Source organism: Elephantulus edwardii, unplaced genomic scaffold, assembly GCF_000299155.1.
Source record: "Elephantulus edwardii isolate Elephantulus edwardi_28Jun2011 unplaced genomic scaffold, EleEdw1.0 scaffold00135, whole genome shotgun sequence".
In the NCBI taxonomy this organism is placed as follows: domain Eukaryota; kingdom Metazoa; phylum Chordata; class Mammalia; order Macroscelidea; family Macroscelididae; genus Elephantulus; species Elephantulus edwardii.
The window spans coordinates 8,424,462-8,449,705 of NW_006399885.1; the positions used below are offsets into that span (position 1 = coordinate 8,424,462).

General features: G+C 39.1%; 1 protein-coding gene across 2 annotated transcripts in view; it reads left to right on the plus strand.

Annotated features, from left to right (window-relative positions):
• The window catches only part of CDK8 (cyclin-dependent kinase 8), a 174,300-nt gene that overhangs the window by 53,569 nt on the left and 95,487 nt on the right, over window positions 1-25,244 (plus strand). The gene's annotated exons all lie outside the window — the stretch shown is intronic.

Consider the following 25,244-nt stretch of genomic DNA (forward strand, 5'->3'; position numbering starts at 1 on the left):
TTAGAGAGGGACATCATGCTGGGTAGAGTAGAGGGACCGCGCAGCAGGGGAAGACCCTCTATGAGGTGGATTGATTCAGTGACTGGGGTAATCGGGATGGGTGTGTGAGAGGCAATGCGATTGGCACATTATAGAGCAGGGTTTAGGGCTGTTGTACATAGGGTCGCTATGAGTTGCAAACGACTCGACAGCACATAACAGCAACAACAAGGAGGGTAGGTGTGTCAGAGACAGTAATGTTGACACAGCATAGAGCAGATTTCAGGGCTATTGTGTGTAAGGTTGCTATGAGTTGCAAGCTACTTGATGGCACTTAACAACAAGACATGCAGTCACCAAAGGACAGATACTTAAGTCACTTTGAATATTGTCTTCTAGGTAAAGGTTGTGTAGACTATCTGAAGTCCTTATGTGTTTGTTTCTGTTCTTTGTGCTTTATGTCATTTATCCTGTCTCCTTATGTGTCTGGCTTTGTTGTGGTTTTTTTTTTTAAAATTGTGTCTAAGACACTGTGTTTGAAATTAATCTTTAGAAATAGCTTGATACTTAGGAAGTATCCTGCAAGAGTGATCCCTTTTGTTTGTTTCTGTTTGATGCCTGGAGGAGCTAGTACTCTTTAACAATGTTAATCTGCTGTCAAGCTTTGACATTTGAAGCTGGACTGCATCCTTATAATAGTCACATTTCTTATTCACATTATTTTTAGGGCACTGCTCTTTGTCTCAACCAAAAGTGCATAGGCATTTCCTATAACTTTTCCTCTTTCCTCCCTGGTCCCTTGCTATGAACATTATCTCCTTTGCCTTAAAGGCTTACAGAGACAACCTTGGGCCCCTCCGTAGCTCTTTTTAGGACTAGTTATATCTCTCTAACTATGCTTATATCCTAAATTAGTCTGCTACTTATGTACCTTCTGCAGTATATAACGGGGTTCAAATTTGCCAGCTGCTCCGTGAGAGAAACATGGGCAGTCTCTTGTGTCATTTACAGTTTCTGAAAACCATTGAATAGCCAGCTATGAGTTGGTTTCGACTTGATGGCACCTAAGAACAGTAGCAGCATCTGGAACATTTTTTGATTGATACTATTTTCATTGTATCCTAATGGCAATGATAATCTAAAGTTTGGTGTTTCTTTTTTCATTCTTCTTTGGAACTCCTTCTTATACCCCAAATGTAGATGTTATTTCCTCCTACTTGGACCCAGGCCCTCTTTTCTTCTCTCACTAGATTATGTCATTTGCTTGTGGAATTTATAGCACCAGCCAGATATCTATCTCTTCAGAATTTAAGACCTTTCTGTATAATTGTCTGCTCATTTCTATTTGGATGTATTACAAGTGTAAAGTGTCCAAAATTTAGTGATTTAAAAAAAACGCACACACAAAACCCACACCAAAAAACCAAGACCCAGGAGTTCTGGTGGCCTAGTGGCAAAGAAGCTGCACTGCAATCCTGAAAGTATGAGGTTCAAATATACCAGATGCTCTGCTGGAGGAGGAGCTGCAATCTCCTCCTGTGCCTGTTGGATCTGATTTGACGATACACAAGAAGAAAAAAGAAAGAAAAAACCAAAACAAAACTAAGACCAAAATTTAGTGATTTCTTAGTATTCTGCTTTGCTTTTAGTGGCACTGTATAACCTATTACTGTGTCACTCACTAATTTAGAAATTACTGACTTGTCTCTCTTTGCCACTAATCTAGATCAAGCCACTGCCCTCTCTCTAGCCTAGAACACATCTATAGATGTTTAACTTGCTTCTAGATCCATCATTTTCCTTATTTTCAGTTATTTCTCTTTGTAGCAGCTGTGGGAGCCTCTGAAAATATTAATTTACCAAAATCTCTTCTTTAGTGTCTTCTTGCTCTTTGTGATTCCTCAGAATCTTTAATATGACCTTCAAATCCTATATGATTTTCTCTTTTCCACTGCCTTTCAGAGGTGACCCACAGTGTTGTCTCTCTTCATACTCTCTCCACATTATAGACTTCTACTTGATTTTCAAGCCCAGTTCAAAACCAGTTTCCTTTTTTGCTTCAGGAAGCTTAGTGCCTTGTGGACTGCTGATTTTTAGTATCTGAAACAAGATCTAATGAATGGTAGATATGTATTAAAAATTGTTGAACAAATAAAAAACAAGCTTGCTATATATTTTATTGGGCAAAATAATGGATGTGCACAGCAGAGATTTTTCTCATTGTGCCCTTTCACTAATTGTCTGAAACTGTCTCTTGGTAAAGACTTTGCCCTTCCCCCCCCCCCCCCATAAGTAACTTGCTAATCTTCTGTACTTCCTTACCTTCAACAAACATGTGTTTATTATGTTATTTTATTTTTAGTTTGGTTGCATTTGGCTGCAATTAAAGAAAAAAAAACCCACAAATTCATATACACCACAAGGAAGTTTTTGCATCTTATAAATGATTCAGATTTGAGACCACTTCTGGTTACCATACTTGAGGTCCTGTGCCTCATAGATATCCTTAGACTTCCAAATCCTTCTTCTCTTGGTTGGTACCTATTGTCCTTAGTGTTAGCTTTATCCTGAAACAAGGTCTACCTATGGATACATAATTAAAAAGCAAACCAACCCTGATACCACCCTGGGGTACCCTTCCCTTGAGTTTCCAAGGCTATCTTTGTGGGAAGAAACTGCCCATCACTTTTTCCCCATGGTGCAGCAGGTAGATTCAAACCACCCAGGTATTAGTTAGGAGCATAGCACAGCACTATGTGTCACCAGAGCTTCTTAGTAATAGTTGAGCTCTGTATTGTAATAGTACATAGTAATTTGTATACTAGTTCATGGAAGTTTGGGTTATGTGTCCCGAGAGAGTCTGTCTCTTCCTGTGGGTCCCTTTTTTGATCAAAAACACTTTTCTAGAAGGTGAGCCAGCGTTTTAATTTCATGACTCCTTGTTCAGGTATGATTCGTTGCCTGTCTCTGAGCCAGTCACTGGCAAAGGATGTAAAATTACTTTGGACCAATCATACCCCACCTATGGGGTACGATCACCTTCTTTTGAGGCACCCCTGGAAAAAGTAAATATACCTGAACCTTCTCTAAAAAAGGATCAGGAGGAATGGCTACTGGGAGTGGCCAACAGTGTCAGCTGGGTACGGTGCCAGGTCCTGTGACAGCTAGTATTTGTCACCTCCACTGAAGGTGGTGCTTTCTAAGCTGTGACCCTCTTTTTATGCTCTTGTGCATCTGTGCTCATTCCTTTTGATCGTTTCCCTTATTTTTCCTAAATGTGGGCACTTTACTGTATTGATACTTAGCAGTGTTGCTTGTTTCTCTTATTTTAACAGCTTCACTTGTCACTTCTGGGTACTTGCTTCTTGTGTCTGCAATTTGAGTCTTGATGTATAACCTTCATTTTTTTTCCTTCTCCACTGATTATTTAAGTGTCTTGCTGTCATTCAAGCTCATTTCCTCCAAAAAGCCATTATATGGCATTTTTGACTCATTGCTCTCACCTACCATCCATTGAATTCCTGAGTTAAACTGGTAATTGTTTCTTCTTGTTGTTGTTAGGTGCTGTTGAGCTGAATACAGCTTGTAGTCACCTAGTTTTGAACAACAGATCTGAAGCCTGTCCTATCTTGTGCCATCCTCAAAATCTCCTAAACCTATTGTTGCAGTCACTGTGTCAGTCAACCTGGTTGAGGGTCTTCCTCTCCTTCGTCATCTCTCCACCTTTCCAACCATGATACCCTTCTTCAAGGATATGTATCCAAGGATAGTTGGGCCCCTTGTATGCCCAAAGTATGTGAAATGAAACTTCATCATCTTTGCCTCTAAGGAGCACTCTGGCTCCACCTTCTCTGAGATACATCTGTTTGTTCTCTTGACATTCCATGGGATATTCAGCATTCTTCTAGAACACCACAGTTCCAAGGCATTAATTGTTTCTTTGGGTACTTTAATTTGTGCTGTTCTATTACTTCTTTTTCATCCTCTTCACCTAGATTATGATTCTTTTCATTTCAAGCTTTAAGTTGTTATCCTTGTGTGGTCATCACTGGTTACGGTACCAAACACTTTAAGTTGCTCTTTTCGGGTGCTGTCCAGTAGATTCCTGACCTGTGAGGATCCCATATACAGTGCCTGCCTGGCCCTGCATCATCCCATGTTTGCAGATCAGACTCTTGTAATACATACAGATTCAGTAGTTGATTTTGGGGTACAAATTCACAGGCCTTTATTACTAGTCTACCCTCATCTGAGGTAGCCTCTTAGGCTTCATAAGAGCAAACAACCCTTTGCTGACAGGTGGGCAGTAGCTGTATATGAAGTGCAGTGGCCAGAAATTAAATCAGGTTCTCATATATGTTGCTAGATGATGTCAAATAGACTCCAACTCATAGCGACACGTGGAAGGCAAGAATTCTACCACTAAACCACCAGTGCACTCAGTACATTATAGATCCTTAATAAATGAGTGAGAAAGAGGACAGCTGCACATGAAATTTTCGAGTGGTGAAAGGGATATTGAAAAGAAAGAGATATATGATACAATTTGCACAGGGAGAACTGGTAGTAAATCTTAGGTGGAGTAAAAATTGATGAACTTACATATCCATTTGAATGTGGAATTGGAGCCACAGTAACATAATCAAAGCATAGTTCAGTTTATTAACTTTATAAAATATAATGTGGGAATGATTGTGTAAAACACAGTGTGAATGAAGGATAATGTGAAACAGTATACAGGAACTTTAAAATATAAAAGGAAAATTAATTATTTTTTTAAAATTACCGATTAACATGTTTTAGTTAAACAGGTGCAACCCTGCATGTACTCACTAATCTGTGCCAGAAAATTTGAAAGAAGTTTCCTGGCCAACTGACTGGAAAAAGTCCATATTTTTCCATTCCCAAGATAGTTGATACAACAGAATATGGAAATTAATTGAACAATATCATTAATATTACATGTGAGCAAAATATTGCTGATGATCATCTAAAAACATGTTTTTGTTGTTGTTCTGTGCTGTTGAGTCACTCGCAACTCATGACGATGTACAGCAGCTCTGAACCTTGCTCTATCCTGAGCCAATCTCACTTTCTCTGACACATCTATACCCATTACCCCAGTTACTGAGTTGGTCCATTTCATCCAGGCTTGTCCTCTGTTACACTGTCCCTCCATCCTCCCAAGCATGATATCTCTCTCCAAGGACTAGTCCCTCCTTGCAACATGAGCAAAGTATGTCAGATGGAGCTTCAAAATCCTTGCCTTTAAGGAGTAGCTTGGTTTCACCCTCTCTAGGATTTGTTCTAACAGACCATGGTATATATTCAATACTTTTCTCTACCACCGCATCTCAAAGGCATAAATTCTTTTTTTAAAATTATCCTTAGTCATTGTCAAGCTTTCTGATGCATAGGAAATAATTGCAGATACCATGGCTTGGATCAGGTACACCTAAATCTTTTTTATTTATTTTTAAATGTAGGGTTTTCTTTTAAAAGAAGTTAGGAACTTTAGTTTGGATTTTAAGATCTAAGTTTACCAGATAATAGTGGCATAGTAAATTGTTAAATTTAACAAATATCTGGAATACTAAACCAAACCTAAAGTTGATTCCATTGGGGTTCCACGCTGTAAATCTTTAGGGGAGGATACTGCCCAATCATTCTCCTTTGGACTGGTTAGTGGGTTTGAACTGCTGACCTTTTTGGTTAGCAACTCAGCATATAACGTACTCTAGCACTTAGGTTCCTTGATAATTGAAATAAAGCAACAGCTCCTTGATAATTGAAATAAAGCAACAGCTCATTGCTTTCAGGTTGGAACTGATGCATAGCTGACCCTTCAGTGAGTTTTGAGAGGCTGTAAGTTATAAGGAGGGGATTGTTCATCTTTTTCCTGGGGATCAATTGGGGAATTCGGATCACTTGCCTTTGCGTTGGCAACATAGCTCCTTACCCACATGGTCACTTGAAATAGAGGACTAAATTAATTCACTTTCGACTGGTCCTTTGAGAAGGACATCATGCTCAGATGGGTGGAGGGGCATCACAGGAAAGGAAGACCACCAGATGAGATAGTTTGATACAGTAACTGAGGCAGTAAGGGTAGGAATGTGGGAGTCATTGAGACTGGCTCAGGACAGGGCAGGCTTCAGAGCTGTTGTGCATAAGGTTGCTAGGAGTTGCTGACCACTCAGTGCCACCTAACAATTCATGAGAACCTAATACACTTCAAACACTATGCTTGGTGGACTTATAGTTAATCACTGTAGTCTGTTAATAATGCCACTTTTCGGTTGATTTAAAGGAACTGTAGAAACTTGGAGTGATGCCATTATAGTGTTAATCTGCTAGATGGTGTTAATTTTGTTGTCCAGAGCAAGTTAAAGGAGGGACTGGAAGTAATAGACCTGTTTGTTAGTTACCTGCTCCAGTAACTCAGAAGTGTTCCAAGGTTTCAAAGTGTCTTCTGACTTGCAGCTTTGTCTTTTCTTCATCCCTGACTTTGTAATGATCTTGTGCTTTCTTTATTAATTATACCCTTGATGTCACCCCACAGTGTGTCTGGTCTTTGGTCACTACAGATCAGTGCATCAGATCTATTCTTGAGGTGGTTTGTAAATACAGCTGCAGGCTCAAGGTAATATTCTGCTTCTTTTAGACTTAATTTTCTTCAGCTTCAATTTGAATTTACAAATGAGTAATTGATGATCTTGCTCCACAGTCAGTCAGCCCCTGGCCTTGGTTTGACTACTGATATTGAGCTTCTCCATCAACTGGGTGTTCCTTAGAGGCACAGAAATTGAAACTTCATCTCAAATAGTTTGGGCTGTTAGGACTGAGTACTTGGAAAAAGACATTATGCTTGGAAGGATGGAAGGTTAGAGAAAAGACCTTCAGCAAGATGAGGGTGAAAACACCCTCAGCAAGATGGATTAACAGTGATGTAAGGTGGGTGCAAGCTCTTTCAGGGATCTTAAGGATGGCTTAACATAGGACAAGATTCTGATAAATTGTTCACATGATTGTTATGATTTGTAGTATGTTGTTTTTATGTGCCATTGAGTCACTTGTGACTGACTCATAGCGACACTATGTACAAGAACCCTAAACCCTGCTTTATCCTGTGCCAACCTCACTCTCTCCAACACACCTACTCCCGCTTCCCCAATTACTGAATCAATTCATCTTATCGAGGGTCTTCCTCTCTTGTGCTGTCCCTCCACCCTCCCAAACATGGTGTCCCTCTCCAAGGACTAGTTCTTCCTTTGTAACATGCCCAAAGTATGTCAGACAAAACTTCAGAATCCTTGCCTCCAAGGAGCAGCTCTGTTTCACCCTCTCCAGGATGAACCTGTTTGTTCTAGCAGTTCATGGTATAGTCAACACTCTTCTCCAGCATCACAGCTCAAAGACGTCAATTCTCCTATTATCCCTAGTCACTGTCAAGCTCTCTGACGCATAGCATGCAATTGCAGAGACTATAGCCTGAATCAGGCACACCTTAGTCTCCAGCTTGATGTCATTGTTTTGCAGTACTCTGGAGAGGTCTTTGACAGCTGACTTTCCCAGTACAGTTCGTCTCTTGATTTCCTGGCTGCTGGTACCAAGAGTGTTGATTGTGGAACCAAGCTGACTAAAACTGAAAACAATCTCAATCTCTTCACCATCCATAATAATGCTGCCAATGGGCACAGTGGTGAGAATCTTGATGTGGTATACCAAAAACAATTATATAACAATTCAGAAATGGGATGGGAGAGAAAAAGGTTGGAAAGAGGATTAGCGATCAGGGATTTGATAACTGATTCGATAAGTAGAATAAAGGAGAAAAAGGAAATTATAGTTTAGGTAAATGATAAGCCACAGATTTGGCAGGTTTAAAGCTCTGTCTGGCATACTTTGTTCATGTTGCCAGGAGAGTCCAGTCCTTAGAGAACACATCATGCTTGCAAAGGTGGAGGGACAGTGCAAGAGAGGAAGACACTGGAGGAGATGGATTGACTTGGTGACTGGGGTAATGAGGTAGATGTCAGGAACGGTGAAATTGGCTTAAGATAGAACAGGATTCAGAGCTGTTGCACATAGGCTTGCTATGAGTCAGAGTTGACTTGGCACCATTTAACAACATAACAACAACAATGATCTAACAACTAAGAGTGAAGGAAGGGTAAGAGTTTTGGATTGCAGGCATGGAAGTACAGCTCTCTGGATCCCTCTGTTACTGCTCTGACTTGGACTGCTGTGGAGTCTTGGGTGCCAGCGCTAATAAAAAGGAGCTTCTAGATATCTAGTTATTTGCATATGTCTAACACATGAGCCTCTAACTCACAAGACATTTTCAATGTGATATTTTTCACCCTTTCCTTAGGTTTTATTTTGCTCATAAGTCTTATAAAATAATTTTATTCAAATTTACTTACATAGAACTTTCAGAATAGTCTGTTCTGAAGAAGTTCAAGCCAAAGACATTTCCAAGTTTCTCAAAGTATCCATCTGTTGAAGTACTCTTTTTTAAAATTCTGATTTATTTACAAAGTTCAAATACATTGTTTTTCACAAAAGATCCTTCTCATTTCCTTCACCCCACCCATCCATCGAATTGAAGTGCTTTTTTAAAGTTATTTAAAAAAATCAAACATAAGATGCAAATAATAACTTTGTTGTTGTTATGTACTGTTATATACAACTTATAGTGGCTCTATAAACAACAAAACTGAACCCACTTTTATCCTGTGTCATCCTCATCTTCTCTGATACACTTGAGTCCATTCCTGTAGTCACTATGTCAGTCCATCTGGTTGACGGTCTTCCTGTTTTTACCCTCCACCTTTTCCTAGCAACATGCCAATGTATGTGAGATGAAGCTTCACCATCATATGTCTAAGAAACAGTCTCACTGCACATTTTCTAAAACGATGGTTTTTGGCAGTCTGGGATATTCATCACTCTTCACCACCACTTGAAGGCATCAATTTTCTGTCATCCTTATTCATTGTTCCCCTCTCAGATGTTAAAGCACATTTTGAAGGATTCAGTTACTAGAATGAAATAGCTTAAATGTTTATAGTCTTTATAGGCATGTTTAAAAATCTAGATCACTGTTTAGATTCAAAGTAAATTGAAAATGGAACACAAAAGTTTTTAGGAGATCACTAAGTTTGTCTTAAAAGTCAAGATGTGAACAGGCTGGGAAATGTTGGTGTTGCCATGATTCATACATATCTGCTCTGTGGTCATAGAAGCATATTGTATTATAATTAGAGATTCTTTAGATGTTGATACCAGAACAGTTTTATAGATATGTGACTATAAAGTTCTGTCAGTAGATTGTTATAGGATTCAGATTACTTCACAAAGTGATAGGACTTACTTTTTTGTCAGTCATCATTTGGAAGTATTTAGTTCTTTAAAGATAGAGGAAATAAATTGAATAGAGTCTTTAAAGTTCTTTAAACATGTAGAGTTTGTTTTTTGGTAAAGGAAAATTTATTTGATTGTGCCTCAATTTTGTGTGCTAGTTAGAAATTATTTTGTCTTTTCTTTTTTGTAATTGTCACATTTTAGGATTAGTCATCACTCCAACTTATAGCGACTCTTTGTACAAAAGCTCTGAACCTTGCCCTATCTTGAGCTAATTTCATTGTCTCTGACACATCGACCCCCATCACCCTAGTGACTGAGTCAATCCATCTCTAGCGTCTTCCTCTCTTGCGCTGCCCCTCTACCTTTCCAATCATTATGCCCATCTTTAAGGACTGATCCCTCCTGGCAACATGCCCAAAGTATATCAAGCAGAGCTTCAAAATCCTTGCCTTTAAGGAACAGCCTGATTTAACCCTCCCCAGGACATACCTGTTTGTTCTCTTAGAAATCCATGGTATGTTCATTACTCTTTTCCAGCACCACAACACAAAGGCACAAAGGCATCTATTCTTCTATCCTTAGTCACTGTCCAGCTCTCTGATTTATAGCAGGTAATTGCCAAGACCAGAGTTACATGCACCTTAGTCTCTAGATGGACAACATTGTTCTTTAGTACTCTGGAGAGATCCCTGACAGTGACTTTCCCAGTGCAGTTCAGCTTTTGATTTCCTGGCTTCTGGTACCAAGAGTGTTGATTGTGGAGCCCAGCAAACGGAAGCTGTTAACAGTCTCTTCACTGTCTGTCATGATGCTGCCAGTTGGCCCAGTGGTAAGAATCTTTGTCTTCTTGATGTTCAACTTCAATCCATATTGAAGGCTGCAATCCTAACCTCCTTCAGCAAATGCCTCAGGACCTCTTCAGTTTTGGCAAGCAAAGTTTTGCTGATAATTATTGGTATTTTCTCCTTTTTCTATGAAGAACTCTGCCTTTAGGAGGTAAAAGGTAGCATGCTGGTTGTCTGCTAACTGAAAGGTTGGTGCTTCAAATACACTGCTTCAAAAGTCACTGTGCGAGAGAAAGATGTGGCAGTCTTCTTTCATAAAACTTACAGGTGTGGAAACCAAGCAGTTCTGCTTTGTCTTAAGAAGTCACTATGAGTTGGAATCAACTCATGGAAATGATTTCTGTGCCTTTTGTCTGAGCTGCAGGTACATTATTTGTTAAATAAAAGGTTTGTATTAGCATGTTGCCATTGAGCCAGTTTGTTTCATAGTTGCCTAGCTTATGTTACATGTGAAGGAGTCCTGGTAACACAGTAGACCAATCTGGAATATACAACCCTGTTGTATAAAATTTATCTGCTCCTATGCCATCCTCGCAGTTTGTGCTGTGCTAGAGCCCAGTGTGACACACACTGTCAGTCTATCTCACAGAGGGTCGTTCTCTTTTTCATTGACCCTTTCTCTGCTTTGCAATAACTCAAAGAGTGGATAGTAATACTTCCTTAACAGTGGAGGAGATTGTGCATTTTTAGTCTTCTGGTGAATGTGTTTTCTGGAATAAGATGGCCTGGGTTTGAATCCCAGTTTGCTGCTTTTGAACTCTATGACTTTGCGTATTAAAAGTCTCACCTCATTTGTAAAAAGAGGATAATATGTTCTTGTGAGATTATTAAGAAATGACAATTGCCATATGAAGGGCAGTGTGAACCATTATTGCTGTTGTGTGTTGTCAAGATATTTCCAATCACAGTCTCTGCATGTGAGCAGAGAGCTGTCCCACAGGACTTCCGAGGCTGTAATCCTTATAGGAACAAACTGTCAGACCTTTTCACTCGTGGAGCCTCTGAGTGGGTTGAACTGCCAACCTTTGGTTTACAGCCAAGAACTTAACCAGTGCATCTCCAGGGCTCCTTAATGTGTGATATAAATAATGTAGCTAGGATACATTTTTCTTCAGGAAATAAATTAAAATGGTTTTGAAGGTTCTCTTAAAAATAGTGCTGTGGGCAGTGAATAACTTAACTATACAAAAAAAAGTTACTTTCTCCTTCTTGTTTTTCTCCTCTTCTTCCTTCTCTCTAGATAGAAACATATTTCTGTATATAGAGCCCCCTAGCTGGCACAAAATGGTGAAGTACTTGACTATTAGCCATCAAGTGGGTGGTTCAGACCCACCCAGAAGTGCCTCAGAAGACAGGCCTTCTGCTGCCTGCCACTAAAATCACTTGTATTGGAGACCCTATGGAGTATTTCTACTTTGCACACATGGCATTATCATAATCAACTCAGTAGGAGCTAACCCCACCGATATCTAAACATTTCTGTATATATTTTAAAATAAGTATATATGTATACAAATCTGTTTATAAAGAAAGCACATATATTCCCCATGGATGCTCTTGTCTATACATCAGTTTATATGTGGAAAATGGGTCTATTACATAAATAATTTCAGAACAAAGGTGGTATAGATTTTAACATGTATTCATGTAAAGTGCTTAGTATTGTTTGGACATACAGAACATGCATGGTACATACTATATTACCCTTTTATGAGATTCTCTTCCTGATTAGCCTGCCAGGTAATCCCTTTATTGACTATTCATTCATTTAAGGGAAGTGAAAATTGGAGTAAAGTTGAAAATCCTAGGAAATGACTTTGCTTTCTCACCTTTACAGCGCTAAATTTGATTCAGGAATCAGGAGATCTTAGAAATACACTCGTATAGGTTTCTCTACCTGACTCCCTCCAGAGTGATCTGAACACTTCTGATATGAAAGATTGATTGATAATTGCTGCAAGACTTAAGCCTCTTCAACCTGGATTGGCTCTCCCTGTTAGGAGAGAAATTCAACTGGTGTCCTCATGAAGGAATTCACACTGAAGATATACATAGAGCGTCGTTTCTTACCTTTGTGTAGCCACCCGTTTTCCAGTAAGATGTTGCATATTTTACCTAATTAAAATGAGACCTTAATCCAACTTTACTGTCTGTAATTGAGGTGGAGTAGTGCGTGGAGGGAAATAGGTAAAAGGAGCAGGTTTTGTCTTGCTCATCTTTAATTTATGTGAATATAGTACCTGTATCTGGGATGACTATTGGGCAACCAGAGCAAATTTACCATTTCTTAATTCTACTTCTGTTGATTTAATTAATTATTGAAATCAGTGACATTTATAGTTGTAGTCTGATGGATTACTTTCATATGAACTTACTTGCCATGATCTTACAGCTTCCATCAAATGACGGGGTGAGACTATATAAATAATGAAGATGCTCTAGTGAGTATGGAGTTATACTGCCAACCCGCAAGCAGGCAGTGTGACTCCACCAGCTGCTCCTTGGGAGAAAAATAGGCACTCTCTTCCTGTGTCCATTTACAGCCTCTGAAAACCTGCTGGAAGGTCAACTGAATTGTGAACAACAAGGCACAAATAGGGTGTTTATGATCCCTGAAGGAGTTTGGAAACCTCAATAATAATAATGCAAATAAGGCACACAGCACCTTTGTGGGGATGGCACCATGCACATGTGTATGGAATGTTAACATGTTGATTGGTCAGTCTTGCCATCCCACTAGAAAACAAACTATCCCACACATCAGCAAACGAATGGACAGAGAAGCTGTGGTATAGTCACATAATGGAGTACTACGCTGCATTGAAAAACAAGGAACTCATGAAATATTATACAAAATGGGTGACCCTGAAGGACATTATACTGAAAGAAATATCTCAGTCACAAAAGGACAAATATTGCATAGTTCTATTGTTGTAAAATGGGACTGACATCAGGGTTGAGGGGAGACAGAGAAAGGGGATAAATAATGTATACTTCATTGAAAGAGATGAGGGAGAAAACTGTTTAAAAGGTATGTATGATTAGGTATTATTGTTATGACAAGGAGTCCAGAATGAAGGTTGCATAGTGGAGTGGACTTTGGGGAGGGGAGCGGATTGTATAACAATGAAAGAATTTTTCTTTTACTTTTCAAAGAGAAGAGTGAATTGCAGGGAGGTGTAGGCAGGGAGAAAAGTGCAAGAATGAATGAATGAATGAATGAATGAATGAATGAATGGATGGAAATCCAGAGTCTCTGTAAACTTTCATTAAAATTAATTTTAAAAATGTTAAAAAACCCAACAACAAACTATCCCAGAAATGGAAAGGGAGAAGGGGAACCTTACTCCACCAAGAAAAAACTAGGGCAGTACATCGTTAGGACCATGGGTGCATGACTTCACTGAGAATCTCCTTGGTAAACAGAGCCGTCACAATAGAGATTGTATAGAGATGGTGAAAAATGGTGGTGGAGAACTATCTAGGAAAGCTGCAAGAAATGGCATGATAGTCTTTTTAGCCCAAGGAGTGACAAAACTGAGCGCCTTTGGGCTGAGGCTTCTTGGCAGTGTAGGGCCCTTCTGAGCACTTATGGTAGAGTCAAAGAGCTTTCTGACATTGTCCATGCAGGATAGAGACTTGGCTGACTCAAGAGGGGACAAGATCTGAGACAGGGCTAAGGGCAAGGAAGAGATGTGACCGTGGACATAGCCAAGTTGTCCCTAATGCAGAGCTGTATCCTGAGTTGTTCTTGATCCTGATTTGTAACCCGTTACTTTGCTAAAAAAAAAAACAAAAAACAAAAACACACCAAAACTCCCATTATCAATATTTTCTGAATTCTGTGTAGTCTTTGGAACAGATTGTCGGTTTCAGCAAAGATGTATGTAGCTAGTGCCGTGGGAGGGACAATTGACATAATAGGAAAAAAGAGGATTTAAGTCTGACCCCTGCCTTGTTGAAGTCAGTCTTGGGCTGATACTGCTGGAAGATTTTCCCCAGTGAAGTTGGAGGAAATCAGATATTTTTGCTCAATTCATTTATACAGTCGTTTTTGATACTTAATATTTCACTTGAGTTATTGACAGTTGTTTCCTAATCTGTCTTCTTGCTTCCAGTTTTGATTTCTTCCCATATGCTTAACTTTGTTCCATCACCATTCTGAAAGTTTAGTTTATTGGCCTTGTTAATTTTATTGTATTTAGCTCTCTTAAATAGCTGTGTAAATCAGTTGAAATTTAGTATATTTTACATCTCTTTGTCATCTGGCAACTTTCTCTGCTTTCCCACTATATTTTACCCCCTAGAATTCTAGAAAATCCCATTTTTATGCTTTGATAATAGTAATTCCATTTAACAAAATGATTAATCTTAGACAAAAGGCACCTACAAGTGAGTTGAAAAATACTGCTTAGTACACCCCGTAGTGTCCTTGTTAATTAGTGCACACTCCTGTATATATTTTTAAAATTTTTCGTTCTCTCATCTCTGACCTGTTATATTAGAGCACTCTCACTTATATCACACATATTCTTTTCATTCCATTTATCTTTATTTGCATACTTTTTCCATAAAATACTGTTTTTATGTGAGATTTTAAATAAAGGACTGTCATTAATTTTTAAAATTGTGTTTTCTAGTGGGGCTAGGTGTCTCAGAGAATAAAATTAGCTCAGGCTAGAGCAGGTTTTAGGGTTGTTGTGTATAGGGTTGCTATGAGTTGCAGGTGACTCAATGGCACATAACAACAGCAGCCTAACTATGTACAGAATCACTGTGTTCTTTTTGACAGTGTATTGTCATTGTACGTCTAGACAATATTTTACTTACCTGCTTTCACTGTTGCATGTTTAGTGTGCATCTGTTTATTTTCTCCACAAATATTTGACTTTAAGGAAATAAGAAATACCCATACTTAATTTTACGATTCCAGGGAGCTCTGGTGGCTTAGTTGCACTGCTGACTTGATTCCACCAGCTACTCCATGGAATAAAGAAGGGCAGTCTCCTCCCATATGATTTACAGCCTCTGAAAATCCCTGGAGGGTGACCTTTTTTTTTTCTCTCCAACTTGATAGTATGTAACAACAGCAATTTTACTATTTTAGATTGTTCTTAGATTACTCTTTAATAACAGTGCCTCACAAGTTTAAATGAGAATCATGAAGTAATGTTAAGTACTAGTCTTAAAAGATATTTGGGTTGTTTTGTGTTGTTTTTTTTTAAAAGATTTTTGGAAATAATGAAAATGACGTGCGTGAAGGAGGTGACTGTCTTGACTTCTTTAAATAAAAGGGATGTTTATAGGACCAAATTTTTGTCAGAAAATTCAGTTTCAAGTTATATCACTAATGGTTTCTTTACTAGGCTCTGAGTGGGAAAGTAGTAATGAAATTGTCTCATTCTATTGTTTTTCAACAATGAGTATTCATAGCACTCTTTTCAATTATTGAATGTTTACAGGATAGAATGTGATTTTGATTTGGATGCTACATTGTTTAGAACTTAAGAAATGTTCAGGTCTACTCTGAATAAAGAAAAACTGAGGTCAAGTAGACATAAATTTGGCAGATCTTTGAAATATAGGAAATACCAGTCATTTGAGAAAGAAATGTTATTGTATAGTCATGTCTCTTTTTAGAGTTGTCTGTTTCTTTTAGCATGTATGGTAAGGAGAATGATAATTATAAAAGATCAGTGTCAAAGTATGGCTCTTGAATTCTCAAAGCAGTGAATTTCATTTTAATCTTCATGGACTTGCTCAGTGAAATGGCACTTTGGGAAGCTGATTTACGAGAGATTGATTGATAAATGGTTTGCTTTGATGGAAAACTCTCATATTCAAGCCATGTCTTATAATGTTAATGTAATCTTGTAACTATGCACATAGGAAGGGACTACAGATTTCTTTCTGACATGCAAGGCACATATTTTCTAAGCTCTGCATAGCTGTTTCTCCAAACAAGGTAGATGAGTTTGAAGTATGAGAGCTAACCAAACTTGGTTTGAATATGAGATAAGACAGAGAAGTATTCACTGTGAGGCATATAAGAAACTATACAACTTCTTAGAGCTTGGCATTTGGCATTTCAGAAAAGATCCTGTTGGATATATCTTGTTCATTGCTGTATCTTTAGGACTCCACCAGTGCCAGGCATATTAACTCCCCCATATTGCCAAGAAATTACCTCAATTCTGCAGCTAGTTTTAGTGTAAACATTTATTCTATCAACCAGAAAGTTAACTTGTGTATTTCACTTGTTAGAGTGATTAAGAGAGCGGAATGTTTGTATTGGCAAGAAGTTTCCAAGTCGTTATGCTTTTTTAGATAGAGGGTGAGTGAAAAAGAGGAGACCCTCAATGAGATGGATTGAGAGTGGCACAGCAGAGATTGTGTAGATGATACAGGATTGGGCAGGGCTCTGCTCTGTTGTGTTGGGTCATAGCCTGAGCCAATATAGTAGCTAACTAGAATGTATTCTTTCCAGATTTACTCAATTTAAATGAAAGGAAGTGTTTCATATAAAGCTTACTCTATTGCCTTGTAACTTAGTATAAAATAATTTGACATGATAAATGAGAAAGACCACTAGGAATACAGAGATGGTTTACTCTATCTGCCCAGGTGTCTCTGTAGGTAAGTACTTGACTCCTAACTGAGAGGTTGGTGGTTTAAACCCAACACTCTATGGAGAAAGATGTGGCCATTTTTTAGCTAAAGATTTACAGCTTTAGTAACCCTATGAAAAACACTTCTACTCTGCCTTGTCGTTTCATGATGAGTTGGAATCAACTTGATAGCAATGAGTTTAGTTTTGGGTTTGATAACAAGAGTGTGTATCAAAGGGGCTATATGAACTGTATCAGTAACAGGAAGTGGATAGGGTCTTGTTAGGGTTATAATAGAGATGAACTCTGGATTGCATCCTGCCATGATCATTTTCAGTTGCTGTTCTATACTCTGTAGAGCTTCATACTTTATTCAGGATTAGAAAGAGTGAACTGAGTTGTTTACTCTTTAGTAAGAAAACAGTAATCAATTTTCGAAATGCTCTGCATCTGTGGTCTTTGGCAAGCCCATGTTTTCTCTTAGCCTTGCCACTGGCCTTGCCCGCTGTTTGCTAGGGATATCACTGGCTGACTATCAGCAGGCCTGGTTTTCATTTTCTCAAGTCCTCCTTTGCGCCAGATTCAGCCATTTGAGATATGGTTTTGTAAGATCCAAATCGTCACTATTGCCTGAATCTCATTAATCAGAGAACCTAATCTATTATTGGATTAAAGTTAACTTTCTCTCTTTCTCTGTGGATGGATGGATTTATAAAGGATATAGATTTTTGTTGTCATCAGATTAGTTGTTGAATTATCTGAAGCAAAAATGATTGTATAGTAGTATGTGAGACCCTGGAAATCACAAATGAGAATGCTATATAACACTGGAAAATACCAAGAGATTATCAACAGCATTTGTTGTCCATTTCTAAGCCAAGATGCCCAGATGTAAACAGAAACCTTCCTAGGTGTGACTTCCTATCTTGTTACTATTTTTAGTTTACTATTGAAAGAATTGCTTAGTCTTTGAGTGTAATTGCCCCCAACCAAGAGTTTTGCCCTAAAAGAAGTAGCTACAAACCCAGCAGTCTATTCAATTACATGTGTTAGTGAAATTATAAGGAAATTGTAGTCTGGTATTGGATTAGGGATGCAAAGGACAATATAAGTGTAAGCCTTTTGTCATTTTAAAGAAATAGTAGCTGTTACTGATTCAGGCATTTAAAGTAGCAGTGAGGCAAGAAAATCACTTGGAATATGAAAAATACAAGCATACAGATCTCTCAGTGTGATGTGTTTTTGCCCCATCACCTAAATCTTGCCTCATGGGTCCTGGGTAGAAACTGGTTTGTGCTTCTGGATCCAGTGGTTTTGAGTATAAGCTTGTGTTCTCTCTTCCTTTCTCAGATTCTTAAGACAGTTCTTAAGAAAGCTTTGGTGTTTCTGACTGAGAGAGTCTTCCAGTAATTTAAGGGTCGGTTGTGTTACTTTCAGTGTATGCTCTTGATCCAAAGAGTTTAACTGTTAAGTTTGTTTATGGTTACAACAGTGGGCTCAAATATACTTAGTGTTGAAAAATATTTATTCTGTTTTGTATATATAGTGGTTAGCTAGGAGTAGGAATCAAAAGCACTTAACAAGCAAGCGAAAATTGTTGTATTCATCAGTAATAAGATTGAACAAACTCACGTATTGCTGTTGAGTCAGAACCAGTTTATATCTAATCCTCCATTGGGTTTTCAGAGATTGAAATGTATATACATTAATATTTTAAGCTGTAAGGAAAGAACTACTCTTTTCTGGAATCACATTTTCACAGTACTTTTGAATAAATTAAAATTTAAAGTATGTCAAACAAATTACTTTATCCTCTTTTTACTTAAGATGAAGGAACAAATCTTTACATTTTGTACTGACAGATGTTAAGAAATGTTAGATGTTAATGATATACAAGACAGTTTTGTAATTCTGAATTTATAACCTAATTCACGAAAAAGACATTTAACAGTGTAGATCAAAACAAGTTATGGCTAAAATTGAAAAGAATAGGAATCCTAGAACACTTAATGCACATGTGAAACCTATACCTAGACCAGAAGGCTGTTGTCCAAACAGAGCCAAAGGAATGCTACATGATTTAAAATGGAGAAGAACATATGGGAATGAATGAATGAATAAATAAATAAATAAAATTGAGAAGGGAGTATGTCAGGGTTGTATTCTCTCTATATACCTATTCAATCTGTATGCTGAGCAAATTATTTGAGAAGCTGGACTCTCGACTCATCAGTAACCTGTGTTATGCAGATGACACAACCTTGCTTGCTGACATTGAGGAGGATTTGAGGCACTTGTTATAGAAGATCAAAGAATACAGCCTTCAATATGGATTGTATCTCAATGTCAGAAAAACAAAGATTGTTACCACTGGACTTATAAGTAACATCATGATAAATGAAGAAAAGATTGAAACTGTCAACTTCATCTTACTTGGATCCACAGTAAACACCCTTGGTACCAGCGGTCAGGAAATCAGAAGACATACTGTACTGGGAAGGTCAGTAGTTAGGGACCTTTCCAAATTATTGAGGAGTAATGGTATCAGTCTGAGGACTAAGGTTTATCTAATTCAGGCTGTGATCTTTCTGATCACTTGCTGTGCATCTGAGAGCTGGACAGTGAATAAGGACTACAGAAGAATTTATGCCTTTGAGCTGTTGTAGAAGAGTACTGGACATCCTATGGACCGCCAGAAGAATAAATATGTCTTGGACAAAGTGCAGCCAGAGTGCTCTTTGGAGTCAGAGATGATAAAGCTTCACTTCACATACAGTGAACATTTTGCTAGAAGGGGTTGGTTATTCCTTGGAGGGGACCATGATCCAAAGGTAAGGAAGACCCAGGACCAGGTAGATTGACACAATGACTGCCACACTGGGCTTTAAATGTGTCATGAAGTGTGAGGATGGTACAGCATAGGATAAGGTTCAGATCTGTTGTTCAAGTGTCTCTACAGGTCATACTTATAGGAGTTGTTGTTGGTGTTGGTTGTTGCTGAATCATTTCTCCACTCACTCACGGGGATCTAACGTGACAGAGTAGAACCATAAAGTTTTCTAGGCAGAAATCTCTGGGAGCATATTGTCAGACTTTCTCATGAGTCATCGCTAGTATAGGTTCAAACAACCAACCTTTTGGTTAGTGACAGAGGGTTAAACTATTACATACCACCACATTTATTGTCACAGTTTATGTCTTTCTTTCCTCAGCCTTCCACAATATTGATCCACTAGTTTTCCTAGTGACCTATGTTTTGCTAAATCTCAAGTCCTTACCTCACTAGCCCTCTCTGTATTTTTTTGTACTATTTTTGCTGGCCTTTGCCTTTTGAAAGTTTTTTTTCTTGATTATCTTTTTCTCTTCTATAATCTCCTCTCTGAGTTTCATCAATAATGTGTACTGATTACACCAAATCCATATCTCCAGCTCTCTCTTGAGCTTTAGATGTGTTTTCAGCCTTCTTTAGACAGCCCCACTGAGAGCTGTCACAGTTACTGCATAGTCAGCTGCCTCAAAATGGAGCTGTCATTGCCCTTCTTTCCAGATCTTCCTCCCATGCTGCTTTTCTTGGGAAGTAGTATCACCATTAACCTCTTAGACCAGCCAGAAATCATTGTCTTCTCCCTCTTCACCACCTCCTTATTTAGTCACCTTCTGCAGTCACCACCATCCTGGCTTCTCTGACTAATCATATAGTATTAAGTCCCTTTAACTAATCTCTCTACCTTCTGTCCTTACTTATTCCTCCTCTGCTTGTTCATAGGTCAGCCAAGATATGTTTACCAAATTAGTTATAATTGATATTCTCTTGGTAAAATTTTTTAACGTTTGTGCTTTAATAAAATTATTTTTATGTTGTATTGTCAGGTGCCATTGAATTGATTCCAGTTAATGATGACTCCGTGTATAGCAGAGTGAAACCCTGCCCCATCCTGCACTTTCCTCACTTCTCTGCTGTTCTTGAGAGCCCATTGTTGCCTCTACTGTAGTTTTCAATTATATCTCCAGCCTCATTTGCCACTTAGGTACTCTATCTGTCCTACCTTCAGTTTCTCTCACTTGTGTACCTTTGAGCAACAGGTGTTACCCTCTTTAACATTTATACACACCCCAAACTACATTAGCAGTCCTCAGTGTGATTTGGGTACCCTTGGGTCTCCCCATGAGCCTTGCAAAGTCATATAGAACTCTGGTGGTATAGTTTAAATTCACTAGAATCTCCGAGAGAGGAAGATGGCGAATCTCTTATACAGTTTACAGCCTCTGAAAACCCACTAGAGGGTTAGTTACAATTTCGTTCCAACTTAAAGGCAGTGAGTTTGATAATTTTTAAACACCAAGACCCCTTGTGTGTTTTCCCTTCACATTCTCATGAGGACACTGGATTTTACTGCTGCTGCAGCAGCTTAGCCCATATTGACTCCATTCCTCTGATGGCTGATACATACTTATGTAGTCTTAAGTTTAAGATTGATAGGATCTACACAAACAGAAATTCTTCAAGGTTCCCAATTTCTAGAAGGACATAGGGATCCGAGACCTAAAAGTTAGAGCACTATATTTAGGTCTTAGATGGTATTTCCTTTAAGAAGCATTTGCTTAGGTCCTTACCAATCTGGATAATTCCCTGTGGTCCATTCCTGCCTGGTCATAGCACTTACGGTATTATGATGAAGCAGTTATGAATCTTGTCAGCTAAACATTCTTTTAAAGAAGGAACACTATTATACTCTTGTGGGGGAGCTATTGTGGTTTAGTGGTAAGGAGTTGTGCTCTGAAACCTGAGGAACATGGTTCGAATCCACCAGCTAGCTACTTTATTGGAGAAAGATGAGCAGTCTCCTCTTGTGCAGTTCCTCTGAAAACCCACTGAAGGGTCAGCTATGGCTTGCTTCTGACTCAGTGATACTCACCAGCAGCATAATACCCTTAGTACCTACCACAGTTCTGGAAACATAGTAAATGTTCAGTAAACACATGTCAAATGAGTCTGTTTGGAGGTACTATGGGATGAACTTTCCTGGGAAGTTTTGCTTGTGCAGAGGCCAAGGATTTGGCTACTAACCAAAAGTGTAGCAGTTTGAATGACTCTACAGAGAAAGATGGAGGCAGTCTACTTCGATAAAACTTTCTAATTCTAGAAACCCAATGGAGCAGTTCTCCTGTGTCCTGCAGGAAAGCTGTGAGTGGAACTCACTAAGATAGATAGCAGTGGGTTTGGTTTTTAATTTTGCTTTATTTAGAATAAAGAGTAATTTAGAATTACTCTTTATAGATTATGTTGTTGTTGTTGAGTCACCTGTGACTCATAGTGACCCTGTGTACATTAGCTCTGGATCTTGCGCTATCCTGAGCCAATTCTCATTATCTCCGAGAGACCTAATCCCATTTCTCTTGTGTCTGAGTCAGTCCCATCTCATCCAGGGTTTTCCTCTCCTGTGCTGTCCCTCTACCCTTTCAAGCACTATGTCCTTCTCCAAGGACTGATCCCTCCTGCCGCATGCCTAAAGTATATGAGACGAAGCTTCAAAATCCTTGCCATCAGGGAGCAGCTTGTTTTCACCGTTTCCCAGACAGACATGTTTGTTCTCCTTGCAGTCCACAGTATATTCAACACCTTTTACAAGCACCACAACTGAAAGACATTGATTCTTCTTCTATCATTCATGGTCCTTGTCTAGCTTTCTGATGTATGTTGTTGTTGTTGTTATGTGTCGTCGAGTAGCTTGGGACTCATAGTGACCCTATGTACAACAGCCCTAAACTCCGCTCTGTCCTGTGCCAATTGCACTGTTTCTGACACTCCCATCCCGATTATCCCAGTTTCTGAATCAATCCACCTCATAGAGGGCCTTCCCCTCCTGCGCTGTCCCTCCACCCTCCCAAGCATGATGTCCTTCTCCAAGGACCGGTCTCTCCTCACATTTCCAAAGTATGTTAGACGGAGCCTCAGAATCCTTGCCTCCAAGAAGCCACCCGGTTTAACCCTTTCCAGGACAAATCTGTTTGTTTTCCTAGCAGTCCATGGTATTCTCAATACTCTCCTTCAGCACCGCAGCTCAAAGGCATCAATTCTCCTTCTATCCTCCTTGGTCATTGTCCAACTTTCTGATGCATAACAAGTGATTGCGAAGACCATGGCCTGTATCAAATGCACCTTAGTCTCCAGAGAGACATCATTGCTCTTTGGTACTCTGGAGAGGCCCCTAACAGCAGACTTTCCCATGGCAATGCGCCTTTTAATTTCCTGGCTGCTGGTGCCAAGACTGTTGACTGTGGAGCCAAGCAAACTAAAGCTGTGTACAATCTCAATCTCTTCACCATCCATCCTGATGCTGCCAATTGGTCCAATGGTGAGAATCTTTGTCTTCTTGACATTGAGCCTCAATCCATATTGTAGGCTGCAGTCCTTGACACTCTGCAGCAGGTGCTTCAGGTCCTCTTCAGTTTCAGCAAGCAGGGTTGTGTCATCTGCATAACGCAGATTGTTGATAAATCATCCACCAATCTTGACCCCACATTTCTCCTCTTAGAGCCCAGCCTCCCAGATAATCTGTTCTGCATATAGGTTGAAAAGGTATGGAGATAGGATGCATCCCTGGCGTACACCCTTCCCAATTTTGAACCATGCAGTGTTCCCTTCCTCTGTTCTGATGACTGCCTCCTGGTCCAAGTATAGGTTTTTCATTAGCACGATCAAGTGCTCTGGGATTCCCATTCTTCTCAGAGTCAGCCACAGTTTGTTATGATCCACACAGTCAAATGCCTTTGCATACTCAATGAAACACAGATAGACATTCCTCTGGTATTCTCTGCTTTCAGCCAAGATCCATCTAACATCAGCTACAATATCCCTAGTACCACGACCCCTTCTAAACCCAGCCTGGACTTCTGGTAGTTCTCTGCTGATGTGCTTGCTATTCCAGTTGGTTTTGGATAATCTTCAGTAATCTTCTGAGGTATAGCAAGTAATTTTGAAGACCATGGCCTTGATCAGGAACACCTTAGTCTCCAGACTGACATCTTGCTCTTCAGTATGCTGGAGAGGTCCCTGACAGCAAACTTTCCCAGTGCAGTTCTTCTTTTGATTTCTTGACTGCAGGTGCTAAGAGTGTTAATTGTGAAACCAAGCAATCTGACACTTTAACAGTCTCAATCTCTTCTCCTTCTGTCATGAAGCTGTCAATTGGTACAGTGGTGAGAATCTTTGTTTTCTTGACATTGAGCTTCAATCCATATTGAAGACTGTATTATGCAGCAAAATGCCTCAAGTCTTATTCAGTTTCAGCAAGCAGTGTATTATAATAGATTTTGATAGGTGTAAGAAATTATAACCATTTTGTGTTTTAGTGGTGAATTTCTGTCTTTTTTTTTAAGTGTCATTTTTTGTGTGTGTACCATCAAATGGGATCTGACTGGTACAGGAGGCGATTGCCTATCATCTGGTGGATTCGAACCATGCACCTCTGGGATTGCAGTGCAGCTTCTTGCCACTAGGCCACCAGAGCTCTCTTTTAGTGATACATTTCTTTCTTAACTCCCTCTTAATCTAGTAATATCTCGTTATGTACCATCAAGTAGGAACAGATTCAGCTGACCCTCCAGTGGATTTAGAGAGACAGCAGATAGCAGAGGAGGTAATTGCTGATCTTTCTTCTGTGGATCATCTGGTGGATTTGAATCGCCTGACTTTGCCTTAATAATACAGTTCCTTAACCACTAGGCCAGAAGGCAAGATTTTGGCATAATATAATGCATCGCATGTTAAGACTGCCAACTTCTAAGCTGTTTGAACCCACCAGCGGTTACTTCATAGGAGAAAGAGGGGCAGTCTCCTGCCATAAAGGTTTACTGCTTCAGAGACCTGGTTGAGGGGCACGATGAGTGAGAATTGACTCAATGGCAGTAGATTTGGTTTTGTGGTTTTTGTTTTTGTTGTGGTTTTTTTTTTAAAACTCTGGTGGGCTAGTGGTAAAGAAGTTCCAAAAACACTTGGTTCAAACCCACCAGCTGCTACATGGGAGAAGGATGCTCAGTCTCCTTTAATGTAATTTACTTCCTCTGAAAATTTACTGGAGGATCAGCTATGAGTCATATGCCATTCAACAGTACATAACAAAGACGATATACATAAAAATCTTACATGTATTAAAGAAGAAGGAGCCCATTATTGGCAACCAAGAGTACTCTAGCTAAATCTTCTCCCACAAAAAACTTTGAGGTCTTGAACAGCACTATTTATTTCTTTGAATCTAAAGGGTAAAGAGCTAATCTACAACCCAAAGGCCAGTAGTTTAAATCCACCAGCTGCTCTGTGAGAAAAAGATAGTCATTCTTTTCTCAGGTAATTTACAAGTTTTGAAATTCTCTGAACATCAACTATGAGCTGTTTTTGACTCATGACACATAACAACAGCATCCGTATGTAATGAGATTATAT